Here is a 10,192-nt window from a genome sequence, read left to right as displayed (position 1 = left end):
GCCTGCATGGCTCCTGGACCAGTGATGGCGAACCTTTAGAGCTCGGCGTGTCAGCATTTTGAAAAACCCTAACTTAACTCTGGTGCTGTGTCACATATAGAAATTTTTTGATATTTGCAAACATAGAAAAACAAAGACTTATATTTTTGATATTTATTTCATATATTTAAATGCCATTTAACAATGTAAAATCAACCAAAAAAATGAGTTTGCGTGTCACCTCTGACATGCGTGTCATAGGTTCGCCATCACTGTCCTAGACAGACAACAGGAAAGCATGCCATGCCATCAGTTTCAGGAAGGCCAGGCTCCCTCTCCCAGGAGCAGGGGTGCCCTCTGGCAGCCCAAGGTTTAAGAGGTGTCTCTCTGGTCCTCTCTGTGTTTTTAAAAATGTGAACTGACTTCCCACATTTAGGAATTAAGAGAATTTGCTTCAGAGCCGGGGAGTCTGGATCCTTCGGAAAAGCAGTCAGAAGCTCCGCCACATGGAGAGCGGCACTTCGTTTGCAGGCCACGCATTAGGTCCCACGTGTACCAAGCGCTCAGCCTCGCCGCAGCCTCCACTCCTCTCTCAAGTCCTCCCAGGCTGCTTTGCTCCTTATCTTCTCTGTCTGGCCCCCAAAAGGCTTTGAGTTTGCTTCACTAGAAGTGTTAGCAGAAGCCCAACATTGGAGTGGGTCCAGGTCGGAGCTCTGACTTTGCTAAACTGACCTTTTAACCTGATGCCCATCTAAGTCACCAAGGGCAGATCCCTCCCGACCACTAAAGGTATTGTTGGTTGGCACCCACAGGAGCTAGCCTAGCCCTGGGTCTGACCTGAGTGCCCAACTTCCTGAGCTGACCTGGCCAGAACCCTCGGGGTTCCCAGCTTGAGTTTCAGATGGTTCAGGGTCTCTCTCCTGAGGTGACATACAGCCTGACCCTAGGTGTTCAGCCCTCTCCTCGACGTGTTAGGATCCTGGACCCACGTAACATGCTTCCAACCCCATATTCCCAACTCAGGGGTCATGGTGGTCATGAGCACCGTGATGTCTGAGTCCCAGAAACACACTGGTTCCTTCTGGGCCAGGTCCCAGGTGGGGTGATGAGTCAATTTATGTGTTTTATTTTTAAAACAGACTGTTTTTCTCTCTCCTCTGTTAGAGACAAATTAAACGCCTTACAGAGACAAAATGAAAAACTGGAAGAAAAAAACATGGCTCAGCACAAGTTCCATGATCCAGCGCCAAAGAAGTGAGTTGATTTAAGCGTCAGTAGCTTACACACAGGACAGAAAGCTTGCTTTTTCACGAGTAGGGGAAGCTGTAGCATCTAGAGCAGTGGCCAGTTTGTTGGGCCTGTACCTTCTGCTGTATGGCAGGTCCCTGTGTGCAGGTCCCTCCCAGCATGGAAAGAATTTAGAGTTTCTTTCAGTCCCACCCTCGGTACTCAGGGTTATCCTATAAGGGATGGTGAATGCCAGCTGGCCAGGAGCCTGTTTAAGGGCAGAGTCTGTGCTTTTAGAGCCACTAAAGCAGGCATATCAGCTTTTGTCTCAAGTTTGCGGGACCTAGAAAATCATGTTTCTGTTTTGGGAAGGAAGCTTGGGGCAGACGCTTGGACAAGCACCCCTGTCTTCAAGCACAGGAAACTTTTGTTCTGCCCTCCATTCCTCTGGGTTCACTGGACCCCCCAGAGCAGGTTTAGAAACACATTCCCTTCCCCAGAGAGCAGCAGCCCTGGTGGTGGGTCAGCTTGGTCCCCGAGACTGCTGGCCTCCATCCAGCAGGGCTCCCCCTGGGCCCGGGCCTGAGCCCAGGAGCAGGGCCTTCCCATTGTCCTGTCCCAACCTTGAGGTCAAATCACCATGAATCCCACATGGCCTCTCTGTAGAAACCACAGAATTTCAGAACCTCCACCTGACCCTTCTGTTGACAGGGAAATTGAGGCACCGATGAGGAAATTGAGTGGCTTGTGTAAGCACAGTGCTGTTTTGTGGCAGAGCCAGGACCAGAACCCAGCTGTGGTCCTTGTTACATTAGAATGCTTCATTTCCTGTTAGTTGCAATGAATTACCTTTTACATTCACAATTTTCATTTATTTACTTATTTTTCCAATCCTCACCCGAGGATATTTTTCCCATTGACACTTAAGAGTAGTAGGGAGGGAGGAAGGGAAAGGGGAAATGAGAGAGGGGAAGAGGGAGGGAGGGAGGGAGGGAGGGAGGGAAGGAGGGAGAGAGAGAGAGAGAGAGAGAGAGAGAGAGAGAGAGAGACATCTATGTGAGAGAGACACATCAGTTGGTTTCCATCTGCATTCACCTTGACCGGGGCCAGGGATCCAACCTGCAACCCAGGTATGTGCCCTTATTGGGAGATCAAACCCACCACCCATCAGTGCTCAGGCCAAAGCTTCAACCACCAGGCAAGACCACCCAGGGCTCACTGTTTTTCATTCAAACTGCCCACTCTCCTGCCCTCTTCCCCTCACCCCGATTCCTCAATGACGAGAATGGGCAGAGTATGCCAGCCAATTTCATGTATTGTTACACCTAGCAGAAAATGAGGAGGTCCGTGACTTTCTGAAAATGGCGTTTTGGTGGAATTTTGCTAACCAGCATGATTAGGTCAGCACAGCACCACTTCTGACACTTGGCACAGTAATCAAGAGCTGAGAGCTGCGTTTGAAGTTCTGTTTTCCCGAGGGGCTAGTGTGGGTTCCTGCCATTATGAAGGCTTCTACCACCCCTGGGTCTGTGCAAATTAACTGCACATTGTGTGCCACCTCCTGAGCCCCAGGTGGGATGATCATGGTGATGGCAAAGAGCACCCTCATTCTGAACCAGATTAAGCGCCACCTTCTCAGGCTGGTGATTGAAATCCCAGCTCGAGTAGGGCACCCAGACACCTGCTGGAGGGGCAGTGAGGGTTGGCTGTGTCCTAAAAACCTACTTCTTACAGGAAAAAGCACTGGATTGGAGCCAAAGCCTTAGTCAAACTCATCAAACTAAAGAAAGGGGGTTCCAGAGAACGACCAGAGTCAACCCCAGAGAGGCCTCCCTGGTCGCTGGGGTCCTCAGACCAGGCCTCGCCCAGTACTTCTCAGCCTCTTCAATCACAGCTGGAGCTCCTCGAGGCCACCCCATGCTGCTCAAAGGGGACAGAAGAGCAAGACACCTGCAGGGGGCTCTGGGGAAAAGGTAGGAAGGGCTTACCTGGCTGCAGGCGGGAGGTGAAGGGGAGGATCTCAGGTGTCCCTCAGGGATGGGAGAACCAAGGAGACTGCGTGCTAGGTGTGCACACGTGTGTGTATGTGTTTGTGCAAGCGTGCGCGTGCACGTGTGTGTGTGTGTGTGTGTGTGTGTGTGTGTGTGTATAGGAGCCTGAAGGGGGCATACTCCATACACCACATCTGTCTCCTTTGGTATGTGAACACCCAAGTAGGAAATATAAACCCCCGTCAGTGTGGCTGCACTTTCTCCCAGAACAATTCAGGTCCTTTAGCATGAGGAGCCTCACAAATCATGGACACTGTGGTAGGGACTCGAATATCCAGAGCTGATCTCCACACAGTTACCACAGATACAAGCTCCACAGCGGATGTTCCCTCCAGGCCTACAGTAGGCCACTTCTGTAGGGATATCCGCGGTGCATTTAACACGTGAGGGACAGCTGCCAGGTCTTCAGCGAGGCCTCCTGTGGCTCTGATCTTCCTGTCACTTTGACAAGCGGGTCCAGTTTTCTTCTCTGACCTGATCTGGCCTTGAGCCCTGCCACCATGGGGAGCACTGCACCTCATCATTCAGGGTTGTCATGTGGAATTGCCAGAGCTTTTGAAGTGCATTTCTAGTTGCATGTGCTGTACGTATTTCATCGAATCTAAGAGGCTGTCAGACAAGGGTGCTCACATAAGAAGAAGATAAATGGGTTGTGGCAGTGACGATTTTGTCACAGTTGCCACCTAGCCCATAGTGACTGTGAGGCAGGCTCAAAGCTGCATCCTATTTCAGAGATGATAAGGTTTGGGAAAGGGGGAAAGTGCATCTTATTTGCCTTAAACATGACTAAGTTTTCAATTTAATTTTAAATATCGTGTTCTACATGACTTACCTATAAACCTGCCAAACGTGCACCCTGAGAATTTAAAATTTATGAAGGATACCAGGACTTCCTAAAGACCAACCCAGGCCTAAGACTCATGCCCTCTCAGGGGCAGCCGTGGCAGCACCAGGGCCCATGATAAGCCGCCTCTTGAGTGTGACCCGTGCACATGCCTTTCTGGGTGACATTCACCACTTCAGGACCTGGTGTGTCCCTCAAAACTCAAAAAACACAATGTGTACATGCACCCATACTAGTGTTTGGGGACTAATGCTTGCATTCCAAGTCTTTACAGGAGGTGAATTAGGTAAAACCCTCACATGCAGGGAAATGATAATAAACTTATTAATATTTATCTAGAGGTCTCTGTTGCCTCTGGTTTTCATACAGGATACAGAATTTTTTTTACACTCACACCTCCCCTTGTGTTATTGTCTCAGTTGACTTAGTTAACTGATAATCAGCCTAATTGACTTAGCAAAACTTTCAGAGAAAAGCTGCTTGACTGCCCAGGCTGGTTATTCTCAGTGGTTAGAGCATCATCTCTCATATCAGAGAGTCCAGGGTTCGATTCTGGTCAAGGGCAAATACCTGGGTTGCACACTCAATGCCTGGCCCGGTCGAAGTTGGTGCGTGGCACCCAATCAATGTGTCTCTCTCACATAGATATTTTTCTCTCTGACTCTGCACCTCCCTTCCACTCTCTCTGAAAAAAATAACCTCAGGTGAGGATTAAAAAATAAAAAATAGGAGAAGTAAGATGGCTGCAGACGGGACTGCAGGCTGCGAGATAGTGTGAGAGTGAGAGAACAAAAGGAGAGTGCATGGATGTGTAGGGAGTGTCAGTATTTGTGAGTGAGGGACAGCTATAATCCAAGGGACTGCTGGGGACTGGCCACCCATGATTGGGCAGACTCTACTGCAGCTGAAATCACTTCTGGAGTAGCTGGCTCTGCTGCAGAGGTCATGCCATCTTTAAGGGGAGATGTCTGTGATCAGAGACTGACTGTTATCGGAACTCCAGCCTTACCTTCAACTGGGGAGATCTCAGATGCCTCCCAGGACCTTAAAACCAAGACGTCCAGAGACCAGTTATCTCAGCTGCAAATCTAGGAATGGAAGAACTCCAACCTCCCTGGCCACGGGCACCTGGCAGGTCTTCTCAGGGGGAGACAAATGCGAGAACTCAAGGACAAGCACTGTGCCTCCTCACAGAGCAGAAGGAACAGCTGAATCAAAGAGCACTCACCCATAACTGGCAAAGTAAATACAGCTGGCATTGCCTAAAGAAAGTCAGCACAGGAGACAGAGAGCTACATAACCAGAAACCCTGAGAGGAGAGATCAGGGGGAGACAAAGAAACAGCCCGCATACAAAAGAAAGGAGGAATCACCAGAAAAGGAAGGAAAGGAAATGGAGGCAAGCAATATGACAGAGAAAGAATTCAGAGAAGTGGTCATGAGGTCACTGAAAAGGATGGAAGACACATTCAATAATATGCATAGAAACCAAGAAGAAATGAAGAAGAAGTAAGAAGAAATGAAACAATGACATCACTGCAATAAAGAACTCAATAGAAAGCATCAACAGTAGATAAGAAGAAGCAGAGGACCACATCAGTGAGCTACAAGACAAGGTAGGAAAAATACACAAGCAGAGCAGCATCTAGAAAAGAAACTTAAAAAACAGGACGAGAGCCTAAAGGAACTTTGGGACAACACGAAATGAAACAACATCCGCATGCATAATAGGGGTGCCAAAAGAAGAGGAATATGAACAAGGAATAGAAAATCTCTTTGAAGAAATAATGACAGAAAACTTACCTGATATCGGGAAGAAAAAGCTCACACGGTCCAAAAAGCTCACAGAGTCCCAAACAAGATGAACCCCAAAATAATGATAACAAGACACATTATAATTAAATTGGCAAACACCAACTACAAAGTAAGAATCTTAAAGGCTGCCAGAGAGAGACAGAAAGTTCCTACAAATTATCTGCCATCAGACTATTGACTGATTTCTCAACAGAAACACATCAGGCCAGAAGGGAATGGAATGAAATATACAAAGTCATGTAAAGAAAGGGTCTGAATCCAAGAATACTGTATCCAGCAAGGCCGTCAATTAAAATTGAGGGTGAAATCAAGATCTTCCCAGACAAAAAAGGACTAAGGGAGTTTATTACCCCCAAACCAACAATGCAAGAAATGCGAAAGGGTCTGCTATCAAAAGAAGAAATAGGAAGGGAACAAGGAACACAGGCATAAAGAATAAAAATGGTGACAAACAGGTACCTATCAATAATCACTTTAAATGTAAATGGATCAAATGCCCCAAAAAAGACATAGGGGAGCTAAGTGGATAAGAAAACATGACCCATATATCTCCTGTCTACAGGAAACTCATCTTAGAACAAAGAACTCACACAGACTGATGGTGAAAGGTTGGAAAAAGCTTTTTCAGGCGAATGGAAATGAAAAAAAATCTGGGGTAGCAATACTTATATCTGACAAATTAGATCTCAAAGTGAAGGCCATAACAAGAGATAAGGAAGGCCACCTCATAATACTAAAGGGAGCAATTCAACAAGAAGATATAATTCTGGTAAACAAATAGGCTCCCAATACAGGAGCACCCAAGTACATAACAAAAATTCTGGAGGCTATCAAGGGAGAGATTAACAGCAATACAGTCATAGTAGGGGACTTTAGTACCCCACTAACACCACTGGACAAATCCCCTAAACAAAAAGTCAGCAAAGAAACAGCAATCCTAAATGACTCACTAGATCAGATGGAATTGACATCTTCAGAACATTCCACCTCAAAGCCACAGAATATGCATTCTTCCCAAGTGCACATGGGTCATTTTCAAAGATAGACCATGTATTGGGGGACAGGTAAAGTTTTTTCAAATTCAAGAAGAAATCATATTAAGCATCTTCTCAGATTACAATGGCAAAAAACTGGAAATCAATTACAATAAAAACAATAAAAAAATAAAACACCTGGAGGCTAAATAGCATACTTATAAATAATGATTGGGTTATCAAAGAGATCAAAGAAGAAGTAAAAAGCATCATGGCAACAAATGACAATGAAAACACAACGTCCAAAATCTATAGGACACAGCGAAAGCAGTCTTGAGAGGGACGTTCATAGCTTTGCAGACCTATCTCAAAAAAACAAGAAAAATGGTAATAAATTGTCTAACCCTACAACTCAAAGATTTAGAAAGAGAGCAACAAAAAAATCACAGTGTAAGCAGAAGGAAGGAAATAATAAAGATCAGCATGGAGATAAATGACATAAAGACCAAAAACACAATAATAAAGGTCAGCAAAACCAAAAGCTGGTTCTTTGAAAGGAGAAATAAGATTGATGAACCTCTAGCCAGGCTCACCAAGAAGCAAAGAGAGAGGGCCCAAATATAATTAGAAATGAAAGAGGCGATGTAACAACCAATGCCACAGAATTACAAAGGATTATGAAAAAGTACTATGAACAACTCTATTCCAATAAAGTGGACTACCTAGATGAAATAGACATATTCGAAAAATACAACCTTCCAAAACTCAATCAAGAAGAATAAAAAAAAACCTGAATAGGCCGATGACTACTGAAGAAATTGAAGCAGTGAGCAAAAATCTTCCAGCAAACAAAAGCCCTGATCAAGATGGCTTTACAAGGGACTTCTACCAAGCATTCAAAGAAGAACTTAAACCTATCTTCCACAGACTATTTCAAAAATTCAAGAGGAAGGCACACTTCCAAGCTCTTCCTATAAAGCCAGCATTACCCTAATTCCAAAACCTGATAAAGACACCACAAAAAAAGAGAGAACTACAGGCCAATATCCTTGATCAACATAGATGCTAAAATCCTCAACAAAATTCTAGCAAATCGAATTGAGCATTACATTATAAAGATCATACGTCATGACGAAGTTGGATTTATTCCGAGGATGCAAGGATGGTACAATATCCGCAAATCTATAAATGTGATACATCACATAAACAAACCGAGAGACAAAAATCACATAATCTTATCAATCGATGCAGAAAACACATTTGACAAAATCCAACACCCTTTCTTGATAAAGACTTTCAGCAAAGTGGGAATAGAGGGACCATGCCTCCACATAATAAAAGCCTTAAATGACACACCTGCAGCCAACATCAAAATCAATGGGCAAAACTAAACTCGTTTCCCCTATAAACGGGAAGAAGACAGGGATGCCCACTCTCACCACTCCTGTTTGAAATAGTACTGGAAGTGCTAGCCATAGTGATCAGACAAGAAGAGGAAATAAAAGGCATCCAATTGGAAAAGAAGTAGTAAAACTGTCCTTATTAGCAGATGACATGTTACTATACATAAAAAATCCCAAAGACTCCATTAAAAAACTACTGACGTAATAAGTGAATTTGGCAAAGTAGCAGGATATAAAGTTAACACCCAGGAACCTATTGCCTTTTTATACACTAATAATGAAATCACAGAAAGAGAAGTGAAAAAAACAATCCCATTTACCAGTGCACCAAAAAAATTAAGATACTTAGGAATAAACTTAACTGAGGACATAAAAGACCTGTACTTAGAAAACTACACAACATTGAAAAAAAAGAGATAGAGGAAGACATGAACAAATGGAAGAATATACCATGTTCATGGATTGGTAGAATCAACATCATTAAAATGCCCATACTACCCAAAGCAATTTATAAATTCAATGCAATCCCCATTCAAATACCAATGGCATACTTCAATGATCTAGAACAAACTCTCCAAAAATTCACCTGGAATTAAAAAAGACCCCAAATAGCTGCAGCGACCTTGAGAAAGAACAATGTAGGAGGGATCCCAATACAAGATCGCAAGCTATACTACAAAACCACTATTCTCAAAACTGCCTGGTACTGGCACAAAAACAAACATATAGACTAGTGGAACAGAACAGAGAACCCAGAAATCAACACAAGCCAGTATGCTCAATTAATGTTTGACAAAGGAGTCAAGAGCATACAATGGAGATAAGAGTCTCTTCAATAAATGGTTTTGGGGAAACTGGACAGATACTTGCAAAAAACAAGCACTAGAGCACCAACTTAAACCATACACAAAAATAAACTCAAAATGGATAAAGGAATTTAAGATAGGAAACCATAAAAATCTTAGAAGAAGAAATAGGCAGCAAAATAGCAGACATTTGTGGTAGCAATATCTTTACCGATACAGCTCCTAGGGCAATGAAAACTAAAGAGAAATAAACAAATGGGACTACATCAAAATAAAAAGCTTCTGCACAGCAAATAAACACAGAAAACTATCAATAGAACAACAAGAAAACCCACTGCATGGGAGAACACATTTGCCAATGTTTTCACCGATAATGGTTTAATCTCCAACATCCACGGGGAACTCATACAACTTAACAAAAGGATGATAAACAATCCAATCAAAAGTGGACAAAGGACCTGAATAGACACTTTTCAGAAGGGGACATTCAGAAAGCCAAGAGACATGTGAAAACATGCTCCAAGTCACTCATCATCAGAGAGATGCAAATCGAAAGACAATGAGGTACCATCTCACATCTGTCAGAATGGCTATCGTCAACAATTCAACAAACGACAAATGCTGGCAAGGATGTGGAGAAAAAGGGACCCTCTTGCACTGCTGGTGGGAATGCAGACTGGTGCAGCCACTGTGGAGAACAGTATGGAGTTTCCTCAATACGTTAAAAATGGAACTCCCACTTGACCCACTGATCCCACTTCTAGGAATATATCCCAAGAAACCAGAAACACCAATCAGAAAGGATATATGTACCCCTATGTTCATAGCAGCACAATTTACCATAGCTAAGATTTAGAAACAGCCTAAATTCCCATCAGCAGATGAATGGATTAGAAAACTGCAGTACATCTACACAAAGGAATACTATGCTGCTGTAAAAAAGAAGGAGTTCTTTCCATTTGCAACAGTATGGATGGAACTGGAGAGCATTATGCTAAGTGAAATAAGCCAGTCAATGAGAGAAAAAAAGCACATGATCTCACTCATGTATGGATAATAAAGAACATTATAAACTGGTGAACAAAAATAGATAC

The sequence above is a fragment of the Myotis yumanensis genome, unplaced genomic scaffold (genome assembly GCF_028538775.1).
Source record: "Myotis yumanensis isolate MYYU_CA2020_CCGP unplaced genomic scaffold, mMyoYum1.0.hap1 SCAF_11, whole genome shotgun sequence".
NCBI lineage: Eukaryota > Metazoa > Chordata > Mammalia > Chiroptera > Vespertilionidae > Myotis > Myotis yumanensis.
The sequence above is the reverse complement of the archived record's forward strand: the minus strand, read 5'-3'. Positions refer to the sequence as shown.